The following is a 15504-nucleotide window of genomic DNA, read 5'->3' on the forward strand; positions in this document are numbered from 1 at the left end:
ACTTCACTGAACACCTGATACCTTCTTTACCTCACTGGACAGGTGCAACCTTTTACTGAAAGGGTTAACACCTGCACTGAAGCCTGTTTGACACCTTTGCCAAATACCTGAAACCTTCACTTTGACACCTTTGCCAAACACCTTACACCTTCACTGAACACCTTCACCCTTTACTGAAAAGCGTCCCCATCTACACTGAACACCTTCATAAAACAATTGTAACCATCAACACCTTAACATTCAGTACTGTATCTTCATTGAACTTCGGGGCAGTGGGGTAGCCTAATGGTTAAAGCGTTGGCTCGTCACGCCGAAGAACCGGGTTCGAATCCCCACATGGGCACAATGTGTGAAGCCCATTTCTGGTGTCCCCCGCCGTGATGTTGCTGGAATATTGCTAAAAGCGGGCGTAAAACCAAACTCAGTCAGTCAGTCAGTCATTGAACTTCATTGAGAACCTTTGACAATTGTCCTTAAGACCTTCACAGAACAAGTGAGTGCTTAAACACCTGACACCTGTACACTTGTAATCATCAATTACTGGCAGGAAGTTACAATCAGAATCCAAGGAAGTTTAATGTTCAATTATTTATTTCCAATTTACATCTGTATCAACACAAAACTCCACCCCAAAAGTTTTTTTATCTGGATTTGTCATCCACTTTATATAGAAAGGTGAGAACAGACAACTACCTGTCAGTCTTAACCTCCAGTAACATATCTACAACAATATGTGCACACAATGAAGAATAGAAACAAAGTGCAACATGACATGCTGGTATTGAACAAACACTACTGACAATATAGGCGTAAAGTCACCACACGATTGCATATTCCACATCACAAAACAAATTTGATAGTGAAGCTTCACAAAATGTATGTACAGATAGTTTTCTGAAATGTAGTCCATTAGTTTTAGTTCTTTCTGGATTGGGAGGAAAGCATTACACAAGATATGATTATGTGTTTGCAATATATATGAAAACATGGACATTTATGGACTTCTTAGTAGTGAGGAATTCTGTATAAGAATAGGCTCCAATCAAACTATGCTGGGCAGGAGATAATCAGACCCTGTGACTTGGTTGATGATGAGTCGTGGAACCCATGTGGTATACACTGTTGTTCACAATGCCAGACACTGGAATCTCGGGTCAAATTTAAATATTTACAACCAACCAACCAACCAACACCAACCAACCAATCAACCAACCAACCAACACCAACCAACCAATCAACACCAACCAACAACAACCACCAACCAACCAACCAACCAACCAATCAACCAATCAACCAACCAACCAACCAACCAACCAACCAACCAATGTTAGTGATAATCATATGGCTGACCACAGTTGTATGATGATGTTGAGCTGAGATGTAATCTGTGGATCTGAACAATAGAGCTATATGTGGGTTACATTGAATGGAATACTAACAGAGGGCCTAAATCTAATCCTTCATAGAGATGAAGCTCAGAGTAATTTCAATATAGAAAAACATATTGAAAAATATAAATGTTTTATTTGTGGTGATTTAATGAGAAATTCCAGCAGAATCCTCCACAGTACAAAGTAATTCTATCTTTGTCAATTCATCTCTCAATGGCTGCAGGCAGAACAGGTTTCCCATAATTCACCAGTAATTTCCTTCATGGTGCTTAAACAGATTCAGTATGGTAGAAACAACTCACTGTGAGGACACAGATGATGAAGCAAGACTAGAAAACTGAGGGTTCTTTTGCATCTGGTTAGAACGTATTCAAATAACAGCATCATTTCCGTGAGGCTGATAATTAACCACAAGAGCAACATCACATGGCAAAGTTTCTGACTTTAACAAAACACTTCTGGACTTTTTTGTGTGATTTAACAATTTGTCAATATAACAGATTTCAAATAGGAAGTTTCCCTAAGTTTCATGCAAATCTTCATGCTAAGGTGTCAAGCAGAACCTAAATGGTAACCTGGCTAAAAGGAGTGGAGTGGACCGGAGTGGAGTGGAGCGGAGTGGAGTGGAGTGGAGCGGAGCGGAACGGAGCGGAGTGGAGTTTATCAGCTTAGTTGCTACACTACTAACATTTCTTTCATAAATGTAATAACCCTTGTAGTGTGAGTGAAAACACATTCTGTGTCTGCAGTCTTGAAGTGTTGACAAGCCAAGGGGGTGGAGATACCCTGATAACATCTCTGTGTCTGCAGTCTGGAAGTGTTGGCAAGTCAAGGGGGTGGAGATACCCTGATAACATCTCTGTGTCGGCAGTCTGGAAGTGTTGACAAGCTAAGGGGGTGGAGATACCCTGATAACATCTCTGTGTTGGCAGTCTGGAAGTGTTCACAAGCCAGGGGGTGGGGATACCCTGATAACATCTCTGTGTCTGCAGCCTGGAAGTGTTGACAAGCCAAGGGGGTGGGGATACCCTGATAACATCTCTGTGTCAGCAGCCTGGAAGTGTTGACAAGCCAAGGGGCTGGAGATACCCTGATAACATCTCTGTGTCAGCAGTCTGGAAGTGTTGACAAGCCAAGGGGGTGGGGATACCCTGATAACATCTCTGTGTCAGCAGCCTGGAAGTGTTGACAAGCCAAGGGGGCTGGAGATACCCTGATAACATCTCTGTGTTGGCAGTCTGGAAGTGTCGACAAGCCAAGGGGGTGGAGATACCTTGATAACATCTCTGTGTGAAGGAATGTGGGTGTCTTGTGTTTCATCAACACCTGTCACAATATGCTGTTTCTTACATAGCTCGTAGCATCCAAGCATCGTGTCTTGTATACACTGCCAGAACATCCAGTATATCTTGTGTACTCTCCCAGAACATTCTGTATACAATGTATATTCTTCCAGGACATTCTGTCTACAGTGTATACACTCCCAGAACCTTTAGCATACAATCAGTGTATACACTGATGATACTAGTACTACCTTTATAAGCTAGACTTCTGATACTTTAAACAAGACCATTCTAGGCTAGACTTGCTAGATATTTTAAACAAGACCATTCTAAGCTAGACTTGTGATATTTTAAACAAGACCATCCTAAGCTAGATTTCAGATGCTCCAAAGCAGACCATTGTAGACTATATATCCCAAGCAAGACTGGTGTAAAGTATACACCTGTACTTGTAGTGAAACCATTAGTGTGCTGCAACAGTCCACAAGAGAAGGTAATAGCACGAGTCACCCTCATTGGGTTTCCAGACAATGGTCTTGTAAGTTCTTCAGTCAATGCTGCCTGCCCATGGATGACTTTTGTCAGGAATGCAGTCCACATCATTCTCAGTACACTTTCTGGAAAGTTCCAATAATGTGTTTCCTCAACTCAAAGTTACTGGCCTGTAAAAAGGCTAGAAAAAGCATTGTCACTAAGGTGACATAATCCCCCGCCGCAAATTATCAAATCAAACCTATAAAGTAATGAAAGTTTAAGATGAAGTTAAATGTCAACAAAAACATGACCAGTCAACCTCTCTTGATATCTTGCTCTTTAGGTGTTCAAACACGCATATTTTCAAGACTGACTTTGACCTTGACATGAATGTCATAGTGTATGAAATATGCAAAACTAGTACTAAAGAAATTGCTTATTGAAAAACATTTAAGGGAAGTCTTGAAAGTCTGAAGAAAATCCAGTGAACCGCCCTGAAATATCTTGCTCACAATTCAGGTTAACATGCTGAAATCTTCAAAGTGTCGCTGTGATCTTGAAAATTATGTGAAGGTCACCAAAATCGACTTGGCCCTGCGCCTTTCCTAGATAAAGCGTGGCATTGAATATGAAGAAAATCCAGTAAACGGTTCTTGATATAGCTTAACATGCAGGTAAAATGTTAAAGTCCCCTTGTGACCTTGAAATGAAGGTCAAGGTCACCAAACCTGAGTTGGACCTTTCTTATACTGTGATGAAACTAGGTACCAAATATGAAAAGAATCTAGTGAACGGTTCTTAAGATATTCCAGTTCGTACGTACGTATGTACGGACAGACGGACAGAGCCTAATACTATATCCCCCGCTTCGCGCTAAACGCGCGGCGGGGGATAATTAATAATTAGTAATGATCTTGGGATAAATTCTTTTATGAATTTCCCGTTTTATGTTGCTCCCTCAAACCCCAAACACCAATAGTCATAGTCATCTTCTTATCAAGAATGTGGACTATTTTTATGCATATACAACTTCTTTATTCTGTAAAAGCGACATTTCAACATAGATTCTAATGTCTTTGTCAAGCAAGTGGTGACGACATTAAAATATATTGCGAAACATCGCCTATACAGAATAAAGAAGTTGTATATCCATAGAAATAGTCCACATTCTTCATCTTTCCAACTTCTAGAATGCCAATCAAAGAAGTCGTCTTCTTATCAGACAGTGAATCCTAGAGCTTGTGAGTCTAACTGATCTGGTTATGATTCCACTGAATGATTCATTCTGTTCTCAGCTGTCACCATCATGGCAACATGTTCTGAAAATGTTCTGTCCTTTGACAGAACACCATGCCTGTCAGTATAAACAGGAATAATTTTGATCAGCAACAGTTTATATACACCACAAATGACATGTTTTTCCTAATATATTTTGTTGTTGTTGTTCAGTTTGTTTTACAAGATAATATTAAAAACAATTACAGCCAGGAAGGTTCCAGGTGTATAGGGTTGCTTGTAAATAATGAAATCTGGATAGACAAGTGGTCAACATCATGAGTACGTTCCCATGTCTGCCGATGAACCATGTCCATGCACCGAATCCCTTCATACAACAAGCAGCAGTCCTGAGGATGCCTCCATCTGCCTGATAACTTCATTGCATTACAGTCCACATCATTCTCTCGCCATGTAGACTGATCGATGTTTGTATAGCTTGTATAAAAGTCATATATCACCCCTAACTGAAATGAGAGGCGTGTTGTCTTCCCTCCTCACAGGGCCACAACTGTAACACTCAGTGGTAAATGATATGCCAGACAAACACGGGATAAACACTTGCATAACATACATATCCTCTAAGGTTAATGAACACTTTCCATTTAATCCCAGCAAACATTACTCACTACCCACATCGTCTCCAACGTTGGGATGATGGACATCAAATCTAGAGGTCACCTAGAGGTCAGACACCAACACACACCTGAAGCTTGGATTCACCTTCAAATGAAAATAATACCTGAAGGTCATGCCAGAAGTGAGATAACATCCATAGTGGCGGTATAAATCAGATTGGTCGAGGGAAATGTAGCTGCAAGAGAGAGCGAAATCTTGTGAAATAAGCCAAGCAAATGACAGCGTCTGGAACGTCCATTATTGCAATGTTGTTCAGTACCAGTTATAGGGCTGTATAACTGGACTTCCTCACATAAGCAAGACATCTGATCCGTTGTGATCAACTGGTATTGACCAGCTAACAAGGAGAAACTAGTGCCCTGAAATCACCTTAAGCCTGGTAACTGTTGTTCAATAGTAATAACACCCTCTAAATTTCTACTCCATTAAGTAGAAACAGGAGTATTAAGACACACAACCATCAGGGTCTTGAAATGTTAAACAAGATTAAGATCACATTTTGAAAAAGGACATCTGAGTATTTATCCCAGCAAATGGTGGTGAAACTGGATTAGTGGTAATGAAGTTGTAGACACTGTGATGAGTACGGGCTGTGGCAAGTCAGGGAAGCCAGCCCCAACCTCCTGACAACATCCACACAAAGGGGTATTGAAGTTGTAGACACTGTGATGAGTACGGGCTGTGGCAAGTCAGGATAGCCAGCCCCAGCCTCCTGACAACATCCACACAAGGGGTATTGAATTTGTCGACACTGTGATGAGTACGGGCTGTGGCAAGTCAGGATAGCCAGACCCAACCTCCTGACAACATCCACACAAGGGGTATTGAAGCTGTAGACACTGTGATGAGTATGGGCTGTGGCAAGTCAGGGAAGCCAGACCCAGCCTCCTGACAATATCCACACAAGTGTACTGAAGCTGTAGACACTGTGATGAGTGCGGGCTGTGGCAAGTCAGGGAAGCCAGCCCCAGCTTCCTGACAACATCCACACAAGGGGTATTGAAGCTGTAGACACTGTGATGAGTACAGGCTGTGGCAAGTCAGGGAAGCCAGCCCCAACCTCCTGACAACATCCAAACAAGGGGTATTGAAGCTGTAGACACTGTGATGAGTATGGGTTGTGGCAAGTCAGGGAAGCCAGACCCAACCTCCTGACAACATCCACACAAGGGGAATTGAAGCTGTAGACACTGTGATGAGTGCGGGCTGTGGCAAGTCAGGGAAGCCAGACCCAACCTCCTGACAACATCCACACAAGGGGTACTGAAGCTGTAGACACTGTGATGAGTACAGGCTGTGGCAAGTCAGGATAGCCAGCCCCAACCTCCTGACAACATCCACACAAGGGGTATTGAAGTTGTAGACACTGTGATGAGTACGGGTTGTGGCAAGTCAGGATAGCCAGCCCCAGCCTCCTGACAACATCCACACAAGGGGTATTGAAGTTGTAGACACTGTGATGAGTACGGGCTGTGGCAAGTCAGGATAGCCAGTCCCAACCTCCTGACAACATCCACACAAGGGGTATTGAAGCTGTAGACACTGTGATGAGTACGGGCTGTGGCAAGTCAGGATAGCCAGCCCCAGCCTCCTGACAACATCCACACAAGGGGTACTGATTCTGTAGACACTGTGATGAGTAAGGGCTGTGGCAAGTCATGGAAGGCACATCCACACACTTGTTTTACTCTCAGATTTACAGATTCAACAAGCACAATCAGAAGTACAAATTTGACGCCAGAGCCTCTAAGGTTGCAGGTCAGAATCACAGTTCTCCCAGAATATGTGTCCAGAGGTAAACGTCAGAGGCTGGTATGACTCTGGACATTCCTCCTATATTAAGCTGACAGGCCATGATATAACTGGAACACTGCAATTAACTCACTCTTTCAGCTCTGTCATGGAGATGCCCCATGTAAGTACATATAAGTACATGTCTACCTTACTGGAGACATAGTATTCACCCTGTACCCAAACAAATATTTCAACCTACACATTCGTAATGGGTTATTGAAGAAATATACTCTTCACAAAAAAAAGAAACTATACATGCTGTTTTGGAGTTTACTTACTGAGTGCATATAACTGATTCAAACATGACATCATTGCTCAGTTACAGTAAAATCATCACTTTACAAATTTCCAAAACATGATTATCCAGAATGTGTTTGGTAAAACCACAGAGGGCTATTAAAGCCACTTGGTCAGAGTAAAATGTCAGTATCTGGTGTGACCACCATGAGCATCGATAACAGTTGGCAGCGGTGACCCATAGAAGAAAGGAGATGCCGAATGCTATATATCTTGAGGAATGTTTTGATACTCTTGCTGGAGTGCTGTGTGCAGTTCTTGTAGTGTCTGAGGTGGCGGATTAAGTGTCAATCAAGAGTATCCCATAGATGTTCAATGGGGGACAAATCGGTTGATCGAGAAGGCCAAGGTAACACCTAAACATTGTTTTACTGGAGGAAGTCCTGTCAAACACGTGAGGTCAAGCATTGTCATGCTCCAAAGATCAGCCTTTGACGTTGATGTAGGGAACGATGTCACGTTGAACAGGTCTTCTGGCAAAAAGTCTGGCTTCCCGTAGCCAATTGCACACTGTCTGGTTGGAGATTCGGCACAGTCCAGGGATTTGGATTGTTGTGGATGATGCGGCTGCGGTGTTTGAACGAAAATGTCTCAACCGGACGTAGCGATTTTGGGCAGCGGTGGTAACTCTAGGTCGACCTGACCTGGGGCTGTCATTAACACTCCCAGTTTTGTTGTATTGAGTCCATAGGTTTGAGATGGTCTATCTGGACATGCTAGAGTGCCTTGCCACCTTGCTGCAATGCCCGTCCTTATAAATGGCCGATGGCATTGTGTCGTTGAGCTTCTGTCAGTCTTTTCATTCTCTTGTTGTCTATAGTGGCTTAAAGCAATGCATGTGGAGTACCATTGAGGTGGCTTTTTAAAGCCTACAGTCATAGGCTTCAGCTCAAGGTGATACACAATTTCATGATGCATGTGCATTTCATGTGGGGTGTGTTTTAGCCATTCACTACAGATGTGAGTGTAATGTTACGTTTTTGTTCAACAGGACTTTTTTTAAACATTTTGTCATCGGAAACCATTCCCCCACATGTTTGGATTCAGCATGGATTGGTTTGTGTCAAATATTTTCCTAAAATTCAAATTTTTCCCATGCATAGTTTCTTTTTCTAAGGAGTATATAAACCTGTAAAAATTAAATTGTTATCTAATTGCAAAGTATATCTTGAAAATGCATTTAAAATTGTATCATTGTTGGATCTGTTTATCCAACCCACTGACTCTATCCAGTCAAACAACTGTCATCTGAATAAATGTAATTAAAATAGCACAGTGACAGCTATTCCGTGTCATATGTGCATACATAGTCCTCAAGTACTAGAGCTGTTTGCCACCTGTCACACATCCCTGACCTATATTCACATCTGGCAATCCGCTACATTTGACTGGCCAACCAAGAAATAGTTTTTTGTTTCCCTCGACTGAAAAAGTAAATTAGGCCCTGCCTGCTAATGGACTTTAGTTTCCTGATAACAGAATGGGACAGAAGTTGTATGCAATATGGTTCTGAACAATGTCACAGATTTCCCATTTAGGCAACAGTTATCTATTATTTAATGATTACTGTTTAAATATTTATTATTAGAAATTGACCTTTAATGTTTTTATCACCATTATGGCTAAATTTGCATAAATCTGTATAATTAATCTTAATACAATGCCAAAACATTGAAGTCAGGACAGTAATAAGACCATTCGGATAATCTAACAAGGCATACAGGACAAAATGACAGTAATAAGACCCGTGCACTCTCTGATACATCTGCCCTTAACAAGGGCATACAGGACAACTGTATGACAGTAATAAGACCGTGTACTCTCTGATACTTTAACAAGGCATACAGGACAACTGATGACAGTAATAAGGTCCGTGTACTCTCCTGATACCTTAACAAGGCATACAGGACAACTGTATGACAGTAATAAGGCCGTGTACTCTCTGATACTGTCTGTACTCTCTGATACTGACCTTAAGGCAAGGCATACAGGACAACTGTATGACAGTAATAAGGCTGTGTACTCTCTGATACTGTCTGCCCCTTAACAAGGCATACAGGACAACTGTATGACAGTAATAAGGCCGTGTACTCTCTGATACTGTCTGCCCCTTAACAAGGCATACAGGACAACTGTATGACAGTAATAAGACCGTGTACTCTCTGATACTGTCTGCCCCTTAACAAGGCATACAGGACAACTGTATGAGGCCGTACTCTCTGTCTGCCCTTAACAAGGCATACAGGACAACTGTATGACAGTAATAAGGCCGTACTCTCTGATACTCTACAGGACAACTGTATGACAGTAATAAGGCGTGTACTCTCTGATACTGTCTGCCCCTTAACAAGGCATACAGGACAACTGTATGACAGTAATAAGGCCGTGTACTCTCTGATACTGTCTGCCCCTTAACAAGGCACGCTGAAAATGTTCCCCTTCAGCCAGGATGCTTGGGTGCCAACTTTCACAAGCCAATGTGTTAACTCGATGAGATAGAAAAGGTCAAGCATAGGCAATTTTTAAGCAGTTTGTTACAAACTACTTTTTAGCGAAGAAACCTCATTAAATGAACAGCACTTAATCTTCAGACATGTGCTTTTAGTAGAAGCATTTTACTTGTGATGACCTGCAAATATAATCATAAAATCTATCAGCAGCTTTCAAGACTTGTTGAAGTGTTCATCTGGAGCCAAGGCTTCTACATCAGTCATCCCAGTATAACTGCTTAGCAAACAGGAGCCTCTTGGTATGCAAACGTTATTACTATTATCAACAGGATGGTGAGAGGACAGCTTCACACGCCAATCCCCCCGGCTTCATCTGCTGAGAGCAGACTGAGATACACTAAATGGGGAAATACACAGAAGCTGAAATGTGCTCAAACCTATCAGTGTGGAATCTTCATCCTGACTGATGACATTTGTCGCTATCTTTCCCCATTAATGGTCAGTTGACTGTCATCTACCAGAACAGTTTCTCTTCATGAGGTGGGCATTTCTGCATAACATTGTTAGCAGGAAGATTTGGGCTGATGATTGAACAGTGAGCTACCAGCGACTTGGTGCTGTCACAGTCAATGTTTAGTGTGAGGCACTGGACAGCAGGTTCCAGGAGAATCTTTCCGTGACAGGTGTCCTGAATCTGACTGTGAAATGTCCATCAGGGAAGTACAATCAGCAGGTTCCAAGCGTGTTTGTCCATGACAGGTGCCCTGAATCTGACTGTGAAATGTCCATCAGGGAAGCACAATCAGCAGGTTCCAAGCGTGTTTGTCCATGACAGGTGCCCTGAATCTAACTGTTAAATGTACATTAGGGAAGCACAATCAGCAGGTTCCACATGTGTTTGTCTGTGACAGGTGTCCTGAATCTGACTGTTAAATGTACATCAGGGAAGCACAATCAGCAGGTTTCCTGAATCTGACAGTGTGTGCATTTGTCCCTGACAGGTGCCCTGAATCTGACTGTGAAATGTACATCAGGGAAGCACAATCAGCAGGTTCCACATGTGTTTGTCTGTGACAGGTGCCCTGAATCTGACTGTGAAATGTACATCAGGGAAGCACAATCAGCAGGCTCCACGCGTGTTTGTCTGTGACAGGTGCCCTGAATCTGACTGTGAAAAGTACATTAGGGAAGCACAATCAGCAGGTTCCACGCGTGTTTGTCTGTGACAGGTGCCCTGAATCTGACAGTGAAATGTACATCAGGGAAGCACAATCAGCAGGTTCCACGCGTGTTTGTCTGTGACAGGTGCCCTGAATCTGACAGTGAAATGTACATTAGGGAAGCACAATCAGCAGGTTCCACAGCGTGTTTGTCCTGTAAGAAATGACAGGTGCCCTGAATCTGACAGGTGTCCCTGAAATGTGAAAACATTATCAGGGGAAGCACAATCAGCAGGTTCCACATGTGTTTGTCTGTGACAGGTGCCCTGAATCTGTGACAGTGAAATGTGACGGGTGCCCTGAATCAGTGAAAAAAGAAGCATCAGCAGGGAAGCACAGGTCAGCAGGCTCCGCAGCGTGTTTGTCTGTGACAGGTGCCCTGAATCTGACTGTGAAATGTACATCAGGGAAGCACAATCAGCAGGAGTTCCGCGGCGTGTTTGTCTGTGACAGGTGCCTGACAGTGAAATGTACATTAGGGAAGCACAATCAGCAGGTTCCACGTCTTTGTCCCCGAAGGTGCCCTGAATCTGACAGTGAAATGTAGGGAAGCACAATCAGCAGGTTCCACATGTGTTTGTCTGTGACAGGTGCCCTGAATCTGACAGTGAAATGTACATCAGGGAAGCACAAAAGGCTACATCGTGTTTGTCTGTGACAGGTGCCCTGAATCTGACTGTGAAATGTACATCAGGGAAGCACAATCAGCAGGTTCCACGCGTGTTTGTCTGTGACAGGTGCCCTGAATCTGACTGTGAAAAGTATATCAGGGAAGCACAATCCAGCAGGCGCAGCGTGTTTGTCTGTGACAGGTGCCCTGAATCTGACGCGTGTTTGCTCGTGTTTGTCTGACAGGTGGCCCTGACTGTGAAAAGTATATCAGGGAAGCACAATCAGCAAGCTGTTATCAATTGATATTATTGAAGTCATAGTGAGTATTTTTTCAGTGGACTTCATTCTGTAGTGTGACACCTGTGTGTATTTATTTTAACTGTGTCACAATTAAATGAATAGAACATGTGCAACAGCAGCACAACAATAGGTTCAGTTTGCTACTATTGATAGCAAAGCCAACACAATCGACATTCTCTACCAGACAAACCTATAGTCAGTGATTCAAAAAACATAAGCATTCACATTTGGACTTGTGATAAGTCACTGGTGCCAGAGAGCTTCATCCAAAATCTACTGCCTGTACTGACATCACATTGCGGCAATTACAAGCAATGTTTTTAAGATTCCTGTTGTTGAGATGGAATTTTGATAGTTCTTTTACACCTCTGGGATTGTAACAATTAGCATTCACAATCCCTGTAAACGATACTCTGGACATTATATACTCATTGAAACAAATAAGGGAACAAATGAAAATACACGTTCCTTTATCTGTAGACTGTCACCACAGTGCAATACACAGCATGTGAAGAAACCTGGTAAAGAGGATAGGAACACTTGTACTTCCGCGTCTTCTCTTATTCATTTCCAACAGCATATACTCTGTGGAGCTGATTTTCAGGAAACATACATACATTCTCTACCATTGTCTCATAAGATGATATAATCCATTTTTTCAGAGCATAAATGATTCCTGGCACCATTTCTCTAGAGCTCTAAATGACAATTCTATTTTGTGTACAGCTACATGCATATATATGTATTAATATGTTGTGAAATGATTAAAATGAATGGAAATGTAACCAAAAAAAACAACAACAAAAAACAAATCTCTCTGGAGCATATATAATCACCAGCTTCATTTCTCAAGAGCACATAAAATCTATGGTGTTACTTCTCCAGAGCATATATCCAGAGCATATATATTCCTGGCTTCATTTCTTCAGAGCATCTATAATGCTTGGAATTGTTTGGAGATTAAGTTACACACTGGTCAGTGAGTGAGTTTAGTTTTATCACACCAGAAATAGACCCATGTGGGGTATTGAACCGGTCATTGGTGCTATGAGCAAACACTGCAACCACTAGGCCGGACAGACACTGGAGCTGCATGCTTGTGGGCTTTTAGTGGGCAGTCATTTTCATCAGTTTATATACTGATATGATATCAGTGTAACTCAAATATATTGCTATGCTAAAGACAGATTCTACAAAACAATCTTAGCGCGCTACAAGTGCCATAAGTCTATGTCAAGGTGAGGTGGTGGGCTAGCCTAGTGGTTAAAGGGTTCGCTCATCACACCGAAGACCTGGGTTTGATTCCCCGTTCTCTCATTATGTATACTACTAAGTACCATGTGTGAAGCTCATTTCTGGTGTCTCCTGCCGTGACAATGCTGGAATATTGCTGAAAGCGGCTTAAAACTAAACTCACTCACTCACTATGTCAAGGTATAGGAATTATGATCACCTGAGTGCTAAGATCAGTTTGTATATTGGCACCCAGAACTATTTGGGGTGGAATACAGAGCCATGAGACCAACTGAGAACCGTGGTATCTAGACACAATGATTTCCTCTTGACAGTCAGCTGGGACAGGTCATTATCATTATCAACAGGCATAGTCACCATTTACAACAGGCATAGTCACCATTTACAACAGGCATAGTCACCATTTCCACCAATCAGGTGGTTGCTGAAGACCAGTTCTACCATTACTGATGGGCTACAGCAACACCTTCACATGTACAACTGACATGACATCTGTGTAGGATTACAACTGGGATTATAAAGGATTCAAGCCATAGTTTCTGCCATTTAACAGTGTGAGGATTACGGATTATCAAATATTGCGTAAAGATCAGAGTTGTTGAAAGTAGAAAACATTTCTAACTGTAACCACAAGGTTTGGTCATACATATTGTGCACTCTTAATAAAACACTGCTTTGGAAAAGCTGATTGGACATCACCAGATAGACACAAGTGTCCAGCCACTGCTTTCATGACCTGTGCCACTGACAAATACAACGTCCACCTTATTGTCATTGTCCAGCCAGACCTTGCAAGCTGTTTATCCGTGGATGTCAACCATTATGTTGCTGATTATACAATCTGTTGTCGGTTACTTAGTCAGTTTCTGAGCCATACTACATTGTGTTCCACACAACCCTTACCTTTACGCTATAGCTCAGTTCAGATTTATCTCAGGTTCAATCTCCAATGTCCTTACCTCTACGCTATATCTCAGGTCAGATTTTACTCAGGTTCAATCTCCAATGTCCTTACCTCTACGCTATAGCTCAGTTCAGATTTTACTCAGGTTCAATCTCCAATGTCCTTACCTCTATGCTATAGCTCAGTTCAGATTTTACTCAGGTTCAATCTCCAATGTCCTTACCTCTACGCTATATCTCAGGTCAGATTTTACTCAGGTTCAATCTCCAATGTCCTTACATCTACGCTATAGCTCAGTTCAGATTTTACTCAGGTTCAATCTCCAATGTCCTTACCTCTACGCTATAGCTCAGTTCAGATTTTACTCAGGTTCAATCTCCAATGTCCTTACCTCTACGCTATAGCTCAGTTCAGATTTTACTCAGGTTCAATCTCCAATGTCCTTACATCTACGCTATAGCTCAGTTCAGATTTATCTCAGGTTCAATCTCCAATGTCCTTACCTCTACGCTATAGCTCAGTTCAGATTTTACTCAGGTTCAATCTCCAATGTCCTTACATCTACGCTATAGCTCAGTTCAGATTTTACTCAGGTTCAATCTCCAATGTCCTTATCTCTACGCTATAGCTCAGTTCAGATTTTACTCGGTTCAATCTCCAATGTCCTTACCTCTACGCTATAGCTCAGTTCAGATTTTACTCAGGTTCAATCTCCAAAGTAGCTTTAGCTCCTTTGTGATTTACAATTTGCGTTTTTCTGTCTACATAATATATTTTCAGAATCTAAGTGTCAGTCTACTGGTTGCTTTGCTTTTTATTGTTTTTTTTCTAAATGCCAGCAAAGGTTTTCTAATAAGAAGAGAGGATGAAATCGGATTCAGAAAAAACACTATCATAAATGTCAAGCATCAAATACATCGTCCAGATCAAAATATCAAGCTAAAATTCCAGATATCAACTGAAGTTTGTACCTTACTGATTTCAGTTTGCCATACATAAATTGAAAGTGTCAAAGGGAACACAATCAGATCAAATACTTGAAAGTGATAATGGAAATACGAATGTACAATAGAAATATATAATCTTAAAAAAAAGTAGGGGAACCTGAACTCACAGTTTGGATTGGAAGTATAAGCATTAACAAACTGTTCATGACAGACATCCTATGAACACACCACCATTCCTCTTTATCAGCACACCCATACACAATGCATGAGATGCACATGCACAACACAGTAGCCGCATACACACGTGCATCGAGTGTCATTCTTGATTTGACGTTTTTCAAGAAGGTTGATAAATCAGTGTAGACCATTGATTTTGACAATCATCTTGCATCACACAGTTGTTAGTGTATGATTCTTGCCATTAACAATGAAAATTGTACACATGCAAATTTCACGTCATACACCAATCATCTTTCAAGAGCGATTACTGTACAAACAACGATGGCCATAAGAAAGTGCAAGTGGTGATGCACTCTCAAAATATTCATTGTTATCATGTCAACATTGATTGAGTCCGATATATCTCCCATTTTTTTTCAATCATAAATTAAAAATGAAATTCCCCTACTTTTTTAAAAGAGTATAACTTATTGATCAGTTTACA

The 15504-nt window shown here is 41.7% G+C and overlaps 1 protein-coding gene across 1 annotated transcript in view; it reads right to left on the reverse strand.

Moving 5' to 3' along the window:
* The window catches only part of LOC124273951 (potassium voltage-gated channel subfamily H member 8-like), a 248216-nt gene that overhangs the window by 61256 nt on the left and 171456 nt on the right, over positions 1–15504 (reverse strand). The gene's annotated exons all lie outside the window — the stretch shown is intronic.

Source organism: Haliotis rubra, unplaced genomic scaffold, assembly GCF_003918875.1.
Source record: "Haliotis rubra isolate DU_JTF1 unplaced genomic scaffold, ASM391887v1 Scf186, whole genome shotgun sequence".
NCBI lineage: Eukaryota > Metazoa > Mollusca > Gastropoda > Lepetellida > Haliotidae > Haliotis > Haliotis rubra.